Genomic DNA, 21860 nt, shown 5'->3' with positions numbered 1-21860 from the left:
AAGTGATGATGAGTCCGTGAGGTCTGACCTTTCTGGCTATGTTCTGCGCAGCTCCTCACAACCCTAATGCAATTATGTGGTAGAGCAGAGAAGTGGCCATTTATAACTGTCCATTTAGAAATGACTTTTGAGTGCAGACACGGGCATTTGGCATGAAATAACAGGAGAAGCGTTGTTACTGTGCTCTGTGTAGTTCATCTGTTTGCTGCTAGTGGTTGGAGGTGTGTATTTAGGATTATGGATCAGAAGGTCTCGGTTGCTAATTCAGCTCTGCAGGCCCCCAGTGCCTAGTCTCAGGTCATTCTGGTCTTTATCTCAATATGCAAATGTTTAAAATGAGAAGAACATCTGTTAACGTTGTAGGATGTTGTGTAGATTATTTAATGGTTGCAACCATCTGAGTTGGGTAAAGTGCTGTGATAATGCCACTACGATGGCTCTAAGCCACCAGTTTGATGCAGCTGTGTGAAGGGCTTACGTGCTCGTACAATACATTAGATGTGGTATTTTGTAGAGAGAGGGAGGAATGCTAATAGCATTTTACAAAAGCTTCCTGGGACCTCATTTGGAATACTGTGTCCGATGCTGTTCACTTGCAGTCAGGAAAGATGGCCTTAAATTAGAACAGATGCAAAGACAGACTAGGCTGCTCAGGGTAATGGAGTACTTAGCTTTCCAAGTGAAAATTAGAATGCTGCTGTTGTTCAGCTCGCTCAAATGTGAAGGCTGAGAGAGAGAGAGAGAGAATAAAGATACTCTTTGTAAATAAAATTATGGATAAATAGGGCGAAAAAACTTTCATGTAGCGTGTAACCATTGTGTCTGATATTGATATTATAAATAGGCAAATTTAGGCAAGAAATTGAGAACATTCTTAACCAGTTCTCCTGAACAGGATAGTGGGGCAAAGAACCTGAATTCTAAGAGTGAATTTAGTAACTTGCTCAGGAGATCTGTAATGACTATAGGAAGTTAAGTCTGGATTTAAAGTATTTGAAGTATTGAGGTCTCCAAGGGGTCTGAAGGAAAACTGAAACTGTTTGTTTTCTTTGAACTTATTTGGCACTAACAGCCTACTTCATGGTTTCCAGTGGTTGCATGTGAATAAGTGTATTTTTCCTGCTCTTCTCCCAAACCCTTTAATAACAACTCACTTGTACTCGCTTCTGCCCTCATTTTCTCACATTCGCCATTGAACTGATTACAAGATCTGTGATCAGGGATGAATGGCTCCCCATAGAGAAACAGGCACAGAATGACAGATATTTTTATCCTCTTTTGTTGTGCGATATCTGGTCCACTTCCTGTGATAATTTAGGAGTAGTTGTTACTTTGCAATTTAAAAAAAAAAAATCCCTGCTATTATAAAGACATAGGATATGGCCAATGCCCTCAATCTCTGTTTCTCCCTCTGCGGTATTCCGTAGTTATAGCCTTTCCTATGGCTGTTATGTTTTTGTACGTTATTGAAAAGGGTTTTGTGGTGTTTAGGGCGCAAGGAACAGATGTACTATGGAAACTTTGGGTCTGAGCATTCATTGCGTAGTTGCCTACAGTTTCACATCCATTCTGAAGTGACCGTCCTGTGTCTCTGAGCTGTGTTGAGGCATACGTTGAAGTGTCACACTGGTGATTCATACAAGATGTTGCAGCCTTTCCACTACTAAAATTTTGCTGTTTTGTCTGAATTAGTTTTTCTGTAACGATGTCTAAAGGATATACATATCGGCTTCTCTTATTCTCTTCAAGGAATGTTTCCACTAAGTGATGTCTTGCCATTTGGTTATCCCTCTGCTGTTGCATTTGCAGCATCTCTGAGAAAGCAAACTTCCAGGGAAATCAGCATACCATCAGAGACCTCAGACTGAAAGGGGAAGTAAAGCAGGGAAATGAGATACGAAATTTCTTTCAGACAGTCTAAGTTTGGTATTGAATTAAGTCATCAGAATGTGGGCAGGAAGTAGAGAACAGTAAACAGCAGCACTTCCACTAGGTTGTCATGTTTTTCACAAAGCCGTACAGCCGGAGAGTCGCGTAGTGTTTGTAACACATTCATGGCATAGCTGCTTCCTGCTAAGTGTGCAAGAGGAAGAAGTGTTGTTCCTAAATTAGTAAGTTAAGGTCACAGAGAAAGCAGCTGGTAAAGGCTGGAGTGCAGCTTTCTAGATTTTATTCTGGACAGGATTTAAAGAGAAAGTTTCTCTTCAGTGTTTCACTGAAGGACCGGCTTATGAAATAAAAGCCTTATTGTTATGGTTTTGGTGTTTGTTTTTTTTTTTTTAGGCTCAGGCCATATCGTGCCACCAAATGTTCAGCTGACTGTGGAAAGGACTCCATGCTGTACGTGGCTATTACCACAATAAAATATTGATTCTTGCAGGCAATCGCTATAATACAAACTTGATTATTTATAAAATACATTAGTCAGTGGAGAACTCCTAGGAAAGTAGGTTAGGCAAGCAAGAAATTATACCTGCATTTACCAATTGCTTACCTTGTGGCTTTGTACAAATTATCTGAGAATTAGGGAAATAATTTTGAATAGCTCATTACTGTTACAATTCTGTTACAGGGGTTGCTGAACATGACTTTTTGTTTTTTCTCGCCTAAAAAGACTGAGGCTCTATTTTAGGCTGAATTCTGATTCAATAGATGAATTGAATCCAGAAGAGTATGCTTTTGCTTTGCTGATGAAACCTAATAGCCAGTCCCTTGAAAATTTTAGCCATAATATTTATAGTAGGCAGTTAATGTGATATATAATTTACTTTAAGAAAAACACCCTAGGCGATACGTTTTGGTTGAAGGGCACTATGCAGTGACAAAGTTCTTTCTTTTCTGTTCAGAACCTACAGATCATCGGTCTGAATGAAAGTGCACCAAGAACTTGCCTTTTGTTGACCACTGTGACAGCAACTGTGCTGTTTATGTTTAAACCGTGGGGTTATCTCCACTACTTTCAGATGGTCTGAAGCTTCTAGCAGTGCCCTTTATGACGAGTTCCTATAATTAATGGTTGCTGAAACTGCAGGCCTCCAGCACTTCCTCTCCCACATCTCAGTGAGCTGTGGAACCTGAGGATCAAAGAAATGTTAAATCTATTAGCTTTAGGCTGTACAACATATAAACCCAGATCACTTGTGCTTAAATGTGTTGAAAAGTTCTAGTGCTTGCTTGTGTGAGCAAGGTAACCAGCAGAAGCCAGGCTATAATTGCTACAGCAGTAACACTGAAATCCTCTTATTCGAATAAGAAAGCCTTTTCTAGGTTAGCTGCGCTGATTTTTGGATGGCGGTGGTTAAGCTGAAAATCTATTTATTACCCAAAAAGAAAATATCTCATGGAAGATTTATACTGGTGCAGTTTACACTTCTGTCATGATGACAGAGATGCATTTCTGGGCCAGGAATCCATCCATTGTTGGCCTCATGCAGCTGTGGCAGGGCCCCGGCCCTCCCTGCTGTTGTGAGGAGGACTCGACTTCCTCCTGGGAATGAGTGGGGAGAACCTGCCTTTCTACAGGTCTTTCCTGGCCTCCCTGGCATGGCAGGCTGTGTGTAAACCCAGTGTCTTTTTCAAATCCCACCCAACAGGAATTGAAATGGAAATGCTTGTACCACTGTGGATGTTCAGGGCTTGGAAACATGAGCCGGGAGATGATAAAATAAATGGAGGAGAGCGTTTCCATAAAGTGTGCAGAGACAAAATCTGAACTTGTTTTATGACTTTTTTTTGGTCATTTAACCTATTATTTATTTATTTAAAATTAAGCATCCATCTACTGTCAGTAGTAACAGATATTTATCTACTTGTTACCCTAATATATATAGATGGGAACTTACTGGTGAATAAGAGAGACTTAGACTGCTAATTTTGATTAAAAATTAGGGTCATGAGCAATAATAATAACTTCTGTATGAGTTACAGACTTTGGATTATTTAGGTTATGAAGCCTGCTTGCAAGGTTGTAGCTCACTGCAACAATAGTACTGCTTCCTTGTCTGTGGTGGATTTGCAGGATCGGTTATAACTGGTGGCTGAGCTGGGACATTAAATCTGTTGCTGTCACTATTTGAGACCTTCTTGAGAAGAAGTGACTGAATACCATCTTATGTTCTCTTGACATGTACCTTTGCGCTGCTTATCAGTGTGGATCAGCGAGATCCACGTGTTCTGAGCGTTTTTATTTCCCTGTTTCATGTGAGGTCAGGTGAGGATAATTGGATATCGCTTTCAGCGCTGAAGTGTACTTAACACAGAGTGGCTGAACAAAAAACAAGTGATTTGTTTATAAATATTGCCTTCATTGTTGATATTGCTTTTATACTTAATTTTTATCTATCAGATACCCAGAATGTTTGTTGGAGCTTTGTCTTTTTTGCTGCGTGCGTAAACATTACTCATAATTTGTTTTTTAAATACGAAGTGTAATTTCAGCCTACCAATTCTATTTCAGATAACTTCCATTTCACTCTTGAAAGAATGAAGATGGAGGGGAATTCCTCTTTAGCAGACACCTTCTAGAATCAAATCATTTAGCTGTACTTACTGAGTTTGCTGTTACTGACTGATTGCTTGGTACTATAGCAGCAGTGTAGCAGGGATACATGGCTTTCCACCAAATTTGCATAGCTCAGTTTAGGCTGAGATTTTTAAATGAAGAATAAGACTCAGTGGCTCATGTTTTATTAGAGGCTGTGAGAGTTCCTTAAATTAATCCCAGGGCTGTATTTGAAAATTTCCCCCAGAAGAGAGTGAGGCTGCCCTTCCTCTTGTGTTTGTGTTTGAATGAACACTTCTACACTGAATCACTTGCTTGACCTGCTCAATGTTTGAAGGCATGTTGGAGGATTTTGGGGCAGACCTCATCATTTGTTTGGGAGTGCAGCAGAGCACAAGGGTAGAGACTGGGGTGGTAGTCCAGCAAGGAATGGGACTGCACTTGGATGAGGAGGAGCCTGGACCTGGTGATGTGGCAGAGAAAGGCAGAAGAGGAACGTGACCAATTGTTGTAGTGTCCAGAGAAAGGAAAGCATGGGGAATTATGGGAAACAATGAAGGAAAGATGTGGTGGTTTTGTTTTTTTTTTTTTGTTTTTGTTTTGCATTTTTTAAATGAATCCTCAGGAGGGAAAAAATCCAAGACAATGCAGAGCAATGTGAAGCAAAACTGCATGTGCAGTGTTCATGAAGATGTTGCCCTGTGTGTTAGAATGAGTAGGGGAGGAAGAATAGTAATAGGGGTAATAAGAAGAAGTGTAGAGATAAGAATAAGCTCTGGGTAGCAATTAGAAACAGAGCTGCTTTTAAATCCAGTGCCACCCTTCCAGATTTGTCTTTTTCCAGAACTTCTGTAATCCAGACAATTGACTTGCAGGTTACATACAGCAAAGAGAATCGTAAATCTTAGGAAGCTACTCACAGAGGTAATGTGAAAGATTAAAGTTTTCATTCATACTGATTTAGTGTTTTCCAGTCGCCTCTCTGATGCACTGGTCTGAACTGTGTAAAAGCTGAGGAAAAGCTGCTGTAGCACTTGCAGTGTGTGTAGGTTGTGCCCTGTGAAGTACTGATTATTCTTTGTGTAAAGGCAACTGTGGTCTTTTGTCACTGAAATTTGGGTTGTATTTCAGTGAGGAAATTAAGAGGAAGAGGAGCAAAGAAACAGGGAGAAGAATGGAAGAGGAGTTGTATAAGATAGGAAATATTTAAGAGAAAAGCTAAAAACAGGAGGGCAGATTAGTAAGAGATCTGACATATTTAGGATATTTATGTAAACCATGTTGGAAAGAATCATACCAAGAAGCACAGGTGACCTATACGAATCTGAATTAAGGTCTGTGTTGCCTCTTTGTAAAAGAGTCTTGTTACAAATACTGGTGATGTCATGAAGTAATTCGGAGAACTACTTTTGTGTATTCAAAGGTGGCAAAAATGTTCTTAATGAAACTGCAGCTTACATTTGTGTTCATTTAGTCCTAAATCTTTGATACAAACCCGGATATTGCCAACCCAATTTCTTAAACTATGCTAAAAGTAAGACTCATGCATCAAAATGAATGCCTTTTAATTTTCTTTATTGTCTTACATTTTGGAGGAAATAGCCTCTCCCTATGGTAAGAAATCATCTTAAGTTCAGACAATTCCTTTAAGCCCCTTCCCCAATTAAGGGAGAGCTTTTGGGGGCAGGATAGGAAGAGGTCTTTGATTTTGTGTGTGTGTGTGTGTGTGTGCGCGCGTGTGTGCGCTTTCTGACAAAAAAATAGATGGATATATTCTATCAGCTACTTTCTTGCAGTGGAATAATTGCAGTTATTCTTGGTAAATGGTCCTGAGGACATAATCCTCTGCCAGTATTTACTATGTTCAATGAAATCAAAGGGTTTGTGGCTTGTGTTTTTTTGTCTTCGAGACAATTACACAATACTACTATATCTGGATTAACTGCAATGTAGAGCGAGTTTAGATTAATATTTGGACCGCCTAACTTTGGGCTCTCTGTAAAAACAGAAGATAGGGTTAAATATATATATATATATATATATATATATATATATATATATATTTAATCTTAGGTTATAGCTGATGTTAATCTATACTCAAGACTGGAGCCTGCAGTCCACAAAACCTTCATATAGCTGTTTTGACATGTAAGCTGATTTTGTATACGTGTTTCTGTAGCAAGGGATTTAAGTGCCTAACATTCTGCTGCTGCACAGATAGCGCTACCGCATTGCTTATCTTCTGCCCAAGTCCTTCTGGGATCCTCAAATGAAGTGTTCCTGCACATAAGCTCTTGTACAGCTCTCTTTTAACACACATCATTGGAAGTGAGTTCAGCACACAGCACCGCAGCCATGTCTATGGCACGCTAATCAAAAAGACTGTGTAGGGAGCCAGGAAAGGAAATACAGGTAAGACAGGGAGTTAGTTGTTGAGAATAAATCTAGAAATTGATAGAGTAAGAGGCAAGTGCGGGAGGCTGAGATGGAGAGTAAAGCAGTGGGAAGACCATTGGAAAGTAAAAAAGCGGTGTGAAAAAGCCATCAGATCTGTAAGTGTAGGGGACAGAAGCTGAGAGATGATGCTGAGATTAAAAGGAAAGGTAGTGCTTGAGAGCTAGAAACTAACAGGAAATGGGATTCTGGTTAGAGGGGAATAGCGTGAAGTGGATGAGAACAAAACAGCTACTCTAAAGGGATGGGATAACAGGACTGAGATCAGAAATACAAGAAGGCTGAGCCTGATGGCAAGGAATGTGATGGGGTGGTTGCAAATGCTCCAGGCAGTGACACTGGTACAGCTTTGGATGAGAAGGAGAGGTGGGCAAGTTCTGTACGACACTTGGAGTGTCTGTACTGAATAAGTAGGAACTTCTCCTTTTTGGTTGATTCTTTCTTTATAAGAGCTGGAAATTAAACCAAGTTCAGAAAGCAGTGGACTTGAAGGACATTGTTAGAGTTACAAAAAAGCATTCACTGCAGAGCTGGAAAGTGAAGAATTAAGGCTGTCTGAAGCCTGTTAATTGACTGTCCTTGGATGCTATGCTATGGTTTTAAGTTATGTGATCTTAGAACTATATTGCCCCTTCTGTAGGAGCACACATATATGACAGTTGTTTAGCAAAGCAGGTAGATATTGCAGACTTCAGGTAGTACATTGTCCCATTCACTGCCTCGAAGAAATGAAAGGTGCGTCACCTAATTAAAGAGGCGAATACAACCTTCCCAGAGAATTAAAAGTATTGTGTAATGTTAGGTGCTCTGATAAATGAGTTTTAGGAATCTTTGATTGAGATCAAAACTTGCAATAGTTTTAATTCAAAAGTTTTGTTCGCTGTCTGTGGAGATGAAACATATGGTGCATCTCGTGGAGAACTGCAAAGCAATCTGTTGTTATAGCAGTACCAAAGAGAAGCTCTCTGGGAGAGAGTGGCCAGGTGCTGGAATGGGCTGCCCAGGGCGGTGGTGGAGTCACCAACCCTGGAGGCATTCAAGAAATGTTCAGATGTTGTATGGAGGTATGTGGCTTAGTGGGCAGTATTGGAGATAGGTGGATGGTTGGACTGGATGATCTTGGAGGTCTCTTCCAACCTTGGTGATTCTATGATTCTGTAGCTATAATTGGTTTTGAAATATCCATTGACTTCTAGTAAGTTCTTCTTTGAAGAAAGAGCATCTTGCTTAAATTTTTAGGATATATTTACTTGCGTGATAGAGAAAGCTAAAAATGATTTTATTGTGAGTTGATGTAATTTTAATTACGTTTTAGGGAAACTAATTCCATCTTTGTTTTCTTTCTAATTTGGCTGTGTTCTGACCATGGTCAAAAGCAAGGTAGTGATTACTGTTTAAAAAGCATAGCTTCAGTTATGTCATATCAAAAGCATTGCTTTTCTGCTCTGTTATTGTTAGGTGGACTGGTCTAAATTAGGTGGTCTAATTCTGGAAAATTTGAATATGTGCAGGTGGACTTTTATGTCACTAAGCTACACTTATTTAATTGGAGCTCCATGTGTCTGCAAAAATTGACTCCATATGATTGAATAGCATGTTTTGAAATGTTTCTTTAATTCATGCAGTGCCTAGGGAAAGTAGAATAACATTTTGTTTTGAGCTCCTCCTTAAGTGACAGTGCACCTGTACACAAACCTTTCAATTTTTCAAGTGGTAATTGAGTATGGAGGTTTTTCCTCTTTCACATGTTAACAGTTTCAAGATAGCTTCAATCTGTGTCTAACAAAGCCTTTGCTGTGCTTCTTTCCGTTTGTACTCCTAAAAACAAGTGATGAAATATACTTAAATCATGCAATCTCACCGTCTGTGAGGTTGGATTTACGTGAGGTTTCTGACAGAACTGTTTGATTTAAGGCTGTCCTAAGTCTGAGGGGAAGAAGAAAATAGAACTGGTGAAATAAAAAACTCTCTTCTGTATAGAAAACAAAGGCCTTGAGTTTCCTCCTGGTTAAGCAAATTGAGGGGGAAAAAGTCCTGATAGAAAATGTATAAATTGCTGACAATTTTCGGTCATAAGACTTTACATAATCAAGAGGTGAATGTAAAAGAAGTTACAAAAATTAATTTTGTTTTTCCATTTTTCTCAGGTACCGAAGGATAAAACTGGCCTGAAGGGAAAATCTACGGAGAAACTGGGGAGTTTGACTGTGCTTGCACCTGAGTAAGTAAGTGCTTAACTGAAAACTAGCTTTACAAAATGTGAAAACTTACGACTGTTCTTAAGCATCTTCTCACCTAAACCGCAAAAAATCAGTTTTTGTAGTTTAGAGAGACAGTGCTTTGGCTTTTGGATTGAGAAAAATACTGAAAGTAGTAGGGTTAGCTAAGCGGAATGTGGCATAATTCAGCCTTCAGTGCTTTTTATTGCTATCCTTAAAGGCGCCATTAAACTAAATGTAGATTGTATACAAACTGGTATTCAGGTGTTATGCCTCTTCAGTTCTTTATCCCGAGACTAAATGCTGAGTTTGAGTGACCAGATTCATCAGATGGAATCGCAGTGAGGCACTGAGGTTCAGTGGGATTGAATTCTGAAAAAGAGGCTTTGTTAAGTGTGATGTTAAGACATTGAGATTTTGGAAAGGGTCCAGAGGAGGGCGACTAAGATGATCAGGGGGCTGGAGCACCTCCCCTATGAGGACAGGCTGAGGGAGTTGGGCTTGTTCAGCCTGGAGAAGAGAAGGCTGCGGGGTGACCTCATTGCAGCCTATCAATACCTGAAGGGAACCTACACCCACGAGGGGAGTAAACTCTTCAAAAGGGCTGACAACAGCAGGACTAGGGGAAATGGATCGAAGTTGAAGGAGGGAAGATTTAGGTTGGATGTTAGGGGGAAGTTCTATACAAGGAGAGTGGTTAGGCCCTGGAACGGGCTGCCCAGGGAGGTTGTGGATGCCCCGTCCTTGGATGTGTTTAAGGCCAGATTGGACGGGGTCCTGGGCAACCTGATCTAAATGTGTATGTTTGGTGGCCCTGCTAGGCAGGGGGGTTGGAACTACATGATCCTTGAGGTCCCTTCCAACCCGGGTGATTCTGTGATTCTGTGATTCTGTGATGTTATCAGAGAATGGAGGCTGAGAAGAAGACCTTATAATGGTGGCCTAGTATGGTTGTCTTGTTGAGGGTGCATTTCATGTTGTTTGAGACAAAAGCTATTGTCTCACTTGAATTAGCTTCCATTAAAATTTGGCTAGGGGTGTTTTTCTCTGGCAGTTTTGATGGGGCATGTGGCAGGCCTTCCTAGATGCTGGCAAGTATCCAACAATCCCAAACCCAACTTACACAAGTTTCTTAAAAGGCAAGAAAAGAAGAGTATTTTTCAGTTATAGCGCTTAGCCAGCTTGCTTTCTTTCCTGGTAATCCCAGTGTTATTTTGGTAAGAATAAATATTCCAAAGGTCAAAAAGGTATTCTGTTGTATTAATTAATTAATATATATATATATAGCAATATGTGGAAGACATGTAATGATAATAAGCGGGTAAGTACAGCATAGCATGAAACTTCTTTGTACTGGTAACTTATTTTTAATAATGGGCAAGTAAATTGAATTTTCTGAAACAATTGCCAGAGCTGAAGGCTTTCTTCCTGCAGGCATTTGTCATGCTAAAAGAATTATTTTTAGTTTTGGAAGGCTTCAGTAAGTTGAATATTCTAACTGGTATCTACGTTAAATTTTACAGACTCTTCTTCTCAGCTGAGATTCTCTCTAACTTAATCTGATCTAAACTTGTTATCAGTACATTCTATTTCGAATCTGTTCTGTAGTTTAATCTTGTTCTTGTACTGAATGCATGAACTCATCAACTGATATCTGTCATGTCACTGCATAAAAAAAGCACGTTACATTTTGTTGTAGCATTCACCATTTCTCTCTTTGCAATAGAGTAGAAGATTAAAAAAAGTATATACATATGTTCGATTGTTTTTCCATTGTTTTTGATGTAAAAGAGAATTAAATACGTACTTTTACAGTAGGGTTTGCAGGCTATATATCTAGGACTTGAAATTCATTGTACAATTTGGAAATATATCAAGTCTCATTTAGCATAATCATTCTTTCAATTTCTAAGTTAGGTATTGAATCACACGTAGTGCCTGAGGCACTGTTATAACTGGTTGCTTTCTGGTGCATTTGTTGTTCCTGCTGAGGTTCTGGTTCCTGCAAATAACGCGCCTTGTCAAACTTGCACTTAATGTGCTTAGTTGCAGCAATGGAGAGCATGGACAGATGTAAGGTTTATTAAAGGGGAGAAATTCAGTATTCTTAAATGATAATGGCATGTTTTTAAGTTGAAATTGGCTGAACAGCTCTGTTTTAAATCCAGAAGGGACCTTTGAGAGAGCTTTTTTGCCTTGCTTCTTTTAACTTTTGTACTAACACATAGCAAATGTTTTCATTTATTTCCTGTGTTATCAGTCCTACTCTGCATATTTTAGTCTATTGCTTCTGACAGTGATGAAAGGCAGGTATTTCCTGACCTTTTGTATTTTAGGTGCTATATAAGTTCAGCTGTTCACTTCAAGAATATTTTGTTTTTCGGTGGTCTTCCTGTTTTCTCATTCTGAAGGTAGCACTAGAAACTCCAGGTGCAATTGCGATCTTTTTGATACCACAATGTAGATGTTGTAGCTGTGCATGTGAGAAAGTAGCCTTCCCATACAGAAGAAAGGTGGTCATTCTTCTGAGCTCAGGTATTTGTCAGATTAGTGACTCCTAAATGAAGAAGAGATCAGTGAAGAAGTGTCAGTTTCATGTTACTTTTTAATTGAAAATTGTCCTCAGCTGTTGTTTGAGAAAAGCAGAAGTCAAGAATGGTTGAAGTGACAAATGGCCATAATCCAATTACACTGTGCAGCCCATTCCTTTATGAATATGGGATTGATCTCTGCTCTAAAGTAGGTGTCACTAGTTATTTGTAGTTTACTGCATCACCTACATTCTTCCTTAAGAAGAACAGGAATTGGACTGCCCTGGGGCAAATATTTCTCAGATCAGCATGGAAATGAGCTGGACGTGTTTTCATAAGCATTCTGCATATAGCAGCCTTGTAAGCCTTGTGTTCTGAGAAGACCTATGGCTTTGTGGAAATCTGCGTATCAGTGTGAAACCAGGAAAAATGTGGCAGTGACGCAAATCTCTGTGCATTTATCGTGTTCTTTTTCTGGGGTTGTTAGGTAATGTGCTGCACCTTAGTTTGCAGGCTGCAGTGAAGCCAGCTGATTGAACCCCTTGATGCTCTAGGATGAAGCTCTCCAGCTGTTTTTTTTTAGTAGCCGATTTCAGGGAGATTGTTATTAGTTTTGTAAATCCAATTGTATGTTTCTGGCAGTTTTTAAAGATACCGTGTGCTCTGCTATTCTGTTTGTGTGAAGAATAGTTAAGATGACTCTAGAAGTCTAAAACCCTTTCTCTACAATATTTTTCCCACAAAGATCAATTTATTTTCTGATTAGAACTGTATCAACTTAAAATCTGCTGAAATCTAAAGAGCTTGATGTAGGATGCGACAATTCTAGAAGGTTGTTTAAGCCTATGTGCAATTTGCAATCTGGCACCTGGCGCTTGAGTAATGGAAAGCTTCAACAGCTGAAATCTTAGTAACAGGAAATCAGTTATTTAAATGGTTTTATTAATTAAATAATTTGTTCTCAGCCAGCTGAAAGAACTGCAGTTGCAACCCTACCCTGCGCTCTGTCTTTGAAAGACAACTTATTTTGACCTGACCTAAAACGTTAATGAAATGATATCTCCTTGTCTCAGTTGCCTGAAGCCTGAGGTCACAGCCTTTCAGTGGTGCTTGGAAAGTTGTATATCACTACATTTGAAAGGTACAAAAGTCCTGTGGTTGGCCTCAGCATTAAAATATATAGATGCTTCTGCTTTATGAGCCTGTAAACCAGATAATTCATCACTAGTGGGGATCTGGAGGGAGTCATGGGCTTTTAAAGAATAATATGTTAGAGTACAAACACCTTTGGAGGAGGACTGTTACTAGGGATTCCTGGAAAGTGAAAAGCCTGTGATGGCATTTTGCATGCACAATGTCACCAAGTATTTTACCTGCTTGTTTTGTTTTGTCCCTCTTCCTAAAGGTCTAAGAACATAGAAACGTTCTGTTTGAAACTATAGTAATGAGTGCTGTCTTCTCCTCAAATACAGGAGGGAAGGGAAAAATGATGTGTGTGTGTGTGTGTATATATTTAAATAGGTTTAACATTCTCAGTAACTGTTTAAAGAAATGCTTGTGTGTCTACAGTAACAGGTGCTTCATGTGAACAGCACTGCAGCTGTATTGCTGTTTGCACAAGTAACAAGAATTGAAAAGGAAAGGATAACAAGGGAGATATGTGGGGGAGATTAGCATTGTGGTATGGATGAATTTACGCTGTGCCTTTATTGAGGAGGACTCATTACAGGATGCTTGATCTGTTTGCTGCTCTTTGGAATTTAAAAAGCATCTTTTTGCAGAGCAGCTCATGCAGTAACTAGGAAAACAGAAGCAATTAGTGGTAATCTCAAAGGGAATCTCAAGCTTCGCTTTAAGTGCAATGATTAAATCCACTAAAATGATACCCATTGCTGCCAAGAACTCCTGTAATTGGTCACTAATGTATTTTGTTGTAGCAGTCGATAACTACTAGATTTCAGGCATGTAATTAGTAACGCATACACGTTTGGTCAGTAAAATTGAAAATCCTAATAACCGAGGCTAGAGGGGGTAGAAAGGAACAGAGAGCTGGAGAACTGAAATAGTGCTCTGTTGATAGTACCTAACTAGAACTGTATGCTTCAATAAAACAAGTGTCCTACTGTGCTGGAATACAAATGGGCTGTCTGTGGCAGGATATAGCAAAGACGTTTGGCAGAGAGGGGATTTGAAAGCTTCTGGCAGAATGTAATTGAATTGGCCGTTTCTTTAAAGATACAGCAAATTGTTTGCTGCAGCATTCATCATCATAAGGAAGGTCAGACAGGTTGCCAAACATATGATATTCATAATAAAAAGTGAAATGGTGACGCTTACATTTGAACACAAATCATGTTACCATATTTGCAGAAGCTGTGGAAATGAATGGCAATATTTTGGTGTCACTGAGCCATTAGTAATTTAAGTAAGATTGTAATTCAAGAGGGGGAAAGTGTATTGTCAGGGAGAGGACCCCCGTGGGACTTCAGATAGCGAGCAACTTAAAATCCCTCCCCCGGCGAGAGAGGGAAGAGTGTTTTGGCAGGAGTATTGCTGACTCCAGCTTCTCATCACTTAGGAGAAGATAAGCTTATGTGATCCTGTTGTTTTTCCTTCTATGAAAACAAAGGCAAAATGTAATAAAGAGGAAGGACTTGAGTGTTTTAAAACAGACAGAATCTAAACTGAAGCATTGTGGGTGTTTGTTAGAATCAGTTATGTTGTGACAGAACGAAATGATGCAACAAGCTGTAGCATATCTGAAATGCTATATGAAATGTTTGGTATTGATACACTGGGAAAACCCTCTCGAGTCGCATCCAGAAAGCTGGACATAAATTGTATGCTGACAGCGGCTTTGGGCCACACAGTGATGCCTCTGCAAATGAGCTGTTAGCTTTGAGGTTCTAACACATTCAGGAGACTGGCACTTTGATTTCTTGCACCACTGCACCACTGATAGGGTTGGAAATGGGAATCAAAATAATTAGATTGGATATATAGATCTCAGCAAACCAGCCAAGAAAGCAGTGAGGGGTGGGGAAAGCCTCTTTCAGTTCTGAAACGTCTGTTCTGTTTCTATAAGAGGGTGAGGATGGAAGATGTAAACTACTGTGCAGATGCTCTCCATTTATATTCAAAGCGTGTAATAAAATAATTGAATGTATGCTTCCTCCCATTAAAGCCTGTTAAAATCAGTAATAAAGGGCATTAGTGTTATATTAAAAGGGAGTTCAAATTTTTGGGCAATATATCTCAGTTATAGTAGGCACGGAGCATAGATAGGCTAACTGGGAACTGGTATTACACATCATCTGAGGCCTTCCTTCTTGCTGGTACGGGATTGTTCCTACCAGTGCATTTGCTGTTATCTTCCTCTCCAGAAAAGCTCTCCTACTGAGTTGCTCAATATTTTCCATTTGGAAAAAGGCATCCATCCCTGTACTACTGACTCTCCATATCTGATAGTGAGTGGCTTCCTTTTTTCGGTTGTGCAGATTCTTCCTTCGGATGTTTGTAAATTTATTACCACTCCCCCTCCCCTGTGTTACTATCCCATTTTCTCCCTGTGCAGATTTCTCCCTGCATCATCTAACCTATCTAGTCACTGCTAAATACCAAACCCAAGTAGCCTGGTGACAGGGAGAGCAGTGAATTGAGATTTTTTTTGCTTTGAAACCAGATGTCCTGGTACTGTGTGGTAGTAATATTTTAAGAAATTGCTCAGTTTTGCAGACAGCTGTCCTGTCCCAAAAACGCTGTCTGGATGTGCAAGCAAACTCAGCAGTTCCTAACTCTGCTTGTAGTCACTGGAAAAAGCCGCACTGAGCACTTCTGAGCTTTCTTGTTTTGAGATCAATGCCAGCATTTTTTTTTTCTGGCTTTCCCCTATTCCAGATCCCCAAGCAATTTCAGATAACTAGTTGTCTTACCGTGCTCTGCAGTTTGTTATTTCATGGTACACCCCTCAGTTACAGAGATGGCAATGAGGAATAGTATAGTGACCTGTGCAAACCCATAATATCTAAAGCTCCTTCAGAAGTTGTCACCTCAGGATGCACTGCTGTCATTGTACAGCTGATATCTAAGTCTACCACTTGTTGACACTGCTAAAAGCAAATGCTTTTTTTGTATATAATTGCAAGACAACAATTAAATGGTGTATTCTTAATATCCATATGGTTTGAATGATATTTAACTAGGATGTATGTAGGGTGGAGGTTCTGCACTTGTTATTGCAGGCTGGACATACTGGGAAAGAGTTTGGGAGCTCTGGAGGCGTTCATTTTCCTGGTAAGAAATGGGTATAATCCAATGTATCACCTAGAGGCTGAAACTGGTTGTTGGTCATCATCTGGTAATAACCATGTGGGGACTTACAAGATGAGGAACTCTTGTTTGGAAGGTACAGAAATGAAAAGATGCATTGGGAATAAATGATAGAATTCAAACAGGAAACAGATTTTTGTTTTTATTCTGTCAGTAGCTCTTTACAATTTGTAAAATCTTGAAATTGAGAAAAACTACCCCAAATTCAGTTACTAACAGCAGTCTCTTTTGGTCTTCAGGCTGCTTAGAATCTTTCAGTTAATGATAAGGGCTATGTACATATATATGCTGACTGTATAGTTGAGAATGTTGGTCATATTTTAATAGAGAACAGTCAAAACACAGTAGTACTGTACAAAACCCTGAAGAAATAATTCAGTAAATTTCCCTGCTCCTAAAGTACCTCTCTAATGCCTTTTGTTAAGTGCTTCTGTTATGGCAAGTAGAACATACAGACTGCTTATGGCAGATGTGACATACAGACCACTTAGTTTAGAGCCTAGTATGTGCTGACCGATGTTTGAAGTTTACTTAATGTTTGGCATTAATGTTGCACATAGGGAATTGGGAAAAATGTTACTGTTTTGTGGAGGTTTTATACATATATAAATATATATTTGTGTGTGTGTGTGTGTGTGTGTGTGTGTGTGTATATATATATGTTTTTTTCCTCAACCTGGAATTGGCTGGCTGTATTACTGGCCCTCTAAATGCAGCACTTTATTTATGGTGATAATTCTGTAGGAGAATGAATCCCACAGAGTTTGGGAGAGAAGGGGGAATGAAAGAATTATAGCCTTTTCAGATGGATGACTTGCTGAACAGATGCAAATGCAACTAACTTGAACAAAGAGATCAAATTGAACACCTTGCACAGGATCCTAGACAGGATAATGTCTAGGAGGGCTACAACAGTCGATCACCCATGTTGTGAATAATGCCATTTGGTTTATCTTATGCTGTCAGTTCTAACATGGCAGTGTGTTACAAGTAGTAGTTTCTGTAACAGTGTTAAACGCTATCAAATATTTCCTTTTCCCATATATCAATAATCTTCTGTTACTTAGAACATGCATTCTAAGCAATGGCAGTGCCTTACCTACTTCAGCATCACAGTATGGTATTTGTCAGGAGACCTGCGGGCAGCTTAAGTTTCCTGTTTTAAGGTGTTAAAATCATATGATATAAACATTAGGCTGCATCGCTTGCATCTTCTTGTCCAGAGGACTTTTCAGTGCATGTTGTTGTCTTACCCTTGGTGATTGGAACAGTGTTTAGGTTATGGTAGAAAGAAGGTTCTACTGTGGCCTTCAGGATTATGTTCAGTGACTGTCATTGTCCCTTCCAGTTTTTCACTGCCAGTGCATATTAGATAGGACTTCGCTGTGCAGCTAAGGAACCTAGCTCTTCACTGTTCTACATTGACTTTGTTTCTGAAAGGAATCTGAAAATACACAAAAGCACATGGAAATTATTTTGCTTTTTCTGATCTCTTATAGGAGAAATTTCATTTATACACAAACTTAGCTGTGGAAAGTTGCATATAATTGGTTATTAAAGGAATAAGGTGACTGTGTCAAACTTAATTTTACTGAAAGATGTGAGAAAGTGTTTATTTTTATGCATAAAGTGTGTTGTGTTTTTGAAACTTCCTTTGTTTCTGCAGCAAGATTTTCAGACTTGTAAAAGCATTAGTTCTTGAGTTAATAAAGGTCATCTCCTGCCCAAAGATTGTTTGAACAACAACAGCAAAATAGGCTTGTTTAGGAAGTGCAAAGTGACGGCACTAATATCTTACCTCCCTTACCTTGGGAAGTGCTTCCTTAATTTCCCTTTTCCGTGCCCCTCTCCAGGAACAAAAGCAGTACAAGAATGCAGATGTTGAAAAGCAAGAAAATGTGCTTAAAGTATTTTCCTTCTGTCTTGGAACAATGGTTGCTGACAGCAGAAGGCTTGCTTGCTTGTTAAAATTAGATTTGAATCATCAGTGTAATAGCAGTAGGAAATTGTAGGTGGAAGGATGCCAGGAGGCCTATCTTATACCTACCCTTGCAGTAAGGTGGTCCCTGAATGACTTTGGCTGGCTCCTCAGTTTAGCAAGTTAGCCTTAAACGATGGATCATAGGAACTGGGTTAAATATCCTGAAAGCAAAATATTTTGTACCTGAGCAAAAGTTATTTTGGTGGACTACCAAGAACAGACATAAATGCAAGGCTTTGTCAACAATGCGAGATTGCTGTTACAACTGAGGCTTCACGACCTTGTGTTCTTGGTTACATACATCATGTTTAAGTGGCCCCAATCTCCTTGCCTCTCACTATTTCCCTGGGCTAGGATAGGGGAAAAAAAAAAAAAAATAATGTATGTTTAAGTGGGTGTTTTAGCGGATTTTAATGATTTTAGGAACACTGCAAAGTTTTCATGGGCTAGATGGGTGTAAAGTAGGGGGCTGTGCATCCTCTGAAGCTGCATCATGGTCAGCATCGTTCTGGCTTCTTCCATTTCTCCTCAGCTGTTTTAAGGCAGTCTGGCATCCAGTTGCTTCCTTGCTATGGTTATGAAGCATTGGCTTCACAGTAGTCCAATCTATAGAAGACAATGACCTCTGCGTGCACCTTAAAACCACTGGCAGAAATGGCTGTAATTCTGCTGATGCAGAATGCGGCTGCCCACTTAAACCTTCTCTTGTTTTCCTCCTTACTTGCAGAGGGGCTGGTTACATCTCTGCTGTATGCTGGCTTCTGTTTCATTCCTGGTGTGGTTTTTGTGCTATTTCCATAAGCAGCTTGGTTCTTGATTTCTTCAGGGAGTGCTTTACATGATGTAATGGTAATTGATAGCAACTGAAGTGCTAAAGCTACTAGTCTCTAATTTAAATTAGTGCCAGTCTGAGATGGGAGAGCTGAAAGTAGGACTGTGCCTGGGAGAGACCCCTGCTTTTTGAAATTATTTCGTTTGTTCTCGTATCAGAGTAAGAATTTTCTGACCATAAGGTCACATGGTTATTCGTTTCCTGGGTGGTAAAACAGAAACAAAGTGCCTGTGAGGGGATGATCAAAGGGGAATTTTAGTCTAAGTGTTTAATGATGTTTAGTGCGTTACTGTTCTCTTCATCAGTGCTATGAATGCAATCAGACATATTTTAAAATAAATCTACATAAATAACTGGCTTATAATAACGTAGCATCGGTTTATATCTTTTTATATCATTTGTTTATATCTGCTCCAGTTAACACTCTCTCTGTATCCTATGTACATATGTATCCATCTGTATATATCTGGAGTTTATATGTAACAGCTCTTTATTTTACTGAGATATAAGCAGTTCTGCAGCTGGACTGTATTGTTTATAAGTACTATTTAATTGTTGGCAAATATTTGGAAGGCACAGGACCACCAAAGCTTCATGAGACTGGTATAGCAAAGTCTGACTGTATACCCAAGAGAAAACTGAAAGCACTGCATGAGCATGAGCATGAGTGACCACCTTGAGTTGACCTGCTTGTATGTTCAACCTACAGTTGTTAAGCTGTACTCTTGTGCTGTACTAACTGGAAGGAAAGTGGGTTATATGAAAGATTCTGCTGGAAGTTACTGACACATTTGTGCTTGGAAACAGTGTACATGGACTGATGTAGTTTTTTTGTCCTTACAGGCCTGGTAGAACTATGTTCTTTGGGTATCACCAGTGATGGTGGTTGGCACAGTTCCATTGGCAGCTTGTTCTGCTAGTTTGTTTTTAGAAATTTAACTTGGATTTATTAGTTTTTTTGGGGGGAGGCATTGAGTCTAGTGTTTATTGCTGATTAATTTGATTGGTTGTCTTCTTGGTAGTGTCCTATGTTATATTTGTGGGTAGTTGCTTGCCATCTTGCTGAAGGACAATCTTTCATAATCATAGAATCACAGAACAGTTTGGGTTGGAAGGATCATCAGGTTTCAACCTTCCTGCCACAGGCAGGGTTGCCAACTGCTAGATCAAGTCCGAGGTCAGGTTGCCCAGGACCCTGTCCATCTTGGCCTTAAACACTTTCGAGAATGGGGCATCCACACAACCTCTCTGGGCAATCTGTTCCAGAACCTCACTGCCCTCACAAAACAAAACTTCCCTCTCTTGGTTACTTCATTAATTTGTGATTACAGTTTTTCTTTAGTATTTTTCCTAATTGACTAGTAGGTTTTAAAAAAATATATATATGTGTGTGTGTAACCTAGAATACAGTAATTCTAACCTACACTTCAAATGTAAGTCTAATCTGGAATATTAAGGTTCTTATAGCCTTACTACTTAATTGCATATCCTCTTAATCATACTGTTAGCCAATATCATCTTTGAAGGTATTGCATGTCCCTTGGGTGTCTACCTACCATCTGTTACTTTATCCCATTAGATTTCTACCAGATTTCCAATTTTCTCTCCTCTGTACTGTGCTGAAGGAACCCTCCTTACAGTTTCCCTTATTGATCTCCCAGTTTAGTCTTAATTACACAGCTAATCAGATTATGGTGATTTTTAAATTTTTTTTATTTTATTAATTTTTTTTTACTATTTCTTACCTCCTTGAACTTTCCAGTTTAACTAAAAACATACTGAAGGACTGTTTTTTCCATGTATTTGGAGCTGATTCTCTTCATTTCAGCATTCGGGTATTCACAGCTGTAAGGGGTTCTGAGATCTGTTTTCTGTTTACTTCACATAGTGGGTATAAAGACCTAACTTGGGTCTAGTTTTTCACAACTGAAGCATCTGTTTATGGAGGAGGGCATAGCAGAGGTGGGCTATTGATGATACTTCCCTGGCTTGCCTGTCCTTGCAGCCTCTGCTTCCTCTGCAGAGGGAAACCAACCCTCTTCACAGTTGACCTCAGCCAATTTAAATGCAGGCTGCTGCAAAAGGGAATGTCCTCCTCTCCCCTTATCCTTGATGCTGTGCTCCCACTCCCTTGGCAATGCCAGCTCTATAATTGTGCAGCTGCACAATGCTAAAAATTATTTTATTTGCAAGGTGAGCTTTCAGTCCACTCAACAGCCTGATCCAACTTGTATCCCAGTCACGTGGCACTGGGAGGGTCTTAAATAAGCTTAGGCTGGCTATTAATACACAGTGCTGAGTCACTGTTGAAATGCTTCAGTTTGCTGTGCACCTTTTCAAGGCAAACTGTTGCTAATTCAGGCCTGGGTAGAATGTGCTATGAATTGCAGTCTTGGGCAATTGAGTGGTGAGTGGCTCAGCTGCTGATGCAGAGAAGCAAGGTAGGCAGATGGAAAAAACTGCCTGGGTGGGTGTCTGCAGCTAAACTGTCACTGCTTGAGTATCACCGCCCAAACAACAACTGGTAGGATCTCACTTCAACCAGAGAATTTAGCTTTCCATTTTCTGTGAAGAAAGTAGAAAGAAGTTCAAGATTGCTAGCAAATGTATGAGAGGTCTTTATATGCATTTGTGTTATGGACTAATGAACAAATGCCCCCCTTTTTGTTGTTACAAATATCTTAACAGGCTCACAACAGTTCCAGAATGTAGCTCTTCTATTAGCTGAAAATTATTATTGGCTGAAAATTCCGCTTTTGTTAGGTACCATTATTTTTATAGGACAGGAAGGTGTTTACTCATTCACTACTCATGTTTTGTATTGCTGGATGAGAGTTCACCTGCTGAAATTCCATAGCTAATGAGCTCAGCCAGGCTTCAGTTTCTGGCCATGTGCTACAGCAGTTAAACCATATGGAATATTGCTGTGGAATATTTAGGTTAATTTATAAATACCAAGATTTTTGTGTACATCTTAGCTTCAGTCTTAATTGATTTAGAGTACTTGATTAGA

The 21860-nt window shown here is 39.5% G+C and overlaps 1 protein-coding gene across 5 annotated transcripts in view; it reads left to right on the top strand.

Moving 5' to 3' along the window:
* Window positions 1-21860, top strand: part of TBL1X (transducin beta like 1 X-linked) — a 199588-nt gene that overhangs the window by 49434 nt on the left and 128294 nt on the right. For 3 of the 5 annotated variants that reach the window (XM_042810793.1, XM_042810790.1, XM_042810791.1), the window contains exon 2: window positions 9103-9180. The gene's annotated coding sequence lies outside the window, so the exon portion shown is untranslated. The remainder of the gene's footprint in view (window positions 1-9102; window positions 9181-21860) is intronic. The other 2 variants (XM_042810794.1, XM_042810792.1) reach the window with 1 other exon arrangement.

This window comes from Centrocercus urophasianus, unplaced genomic scaffold (assembly GCF_019232065.1).
Source record: "Centrocercus urophasianus isolate 14NV4802_14NV808 unplaced genomic scaffold, USGS_Curo_1.0 seq_12, whole genome shotgun sequence".
Taxonomy (NCBI): Eukaryota; Metazoa; Chordata; class Aves; order Galliformes; family Phasianidae; genus Centrocercus; species Centrocercus urophasianus.
The sequence above is the reverse complement of the archived record's forward strand: the minus strand, read 5'-3'. Positions and strand labels throughout refer to the sequence as shown.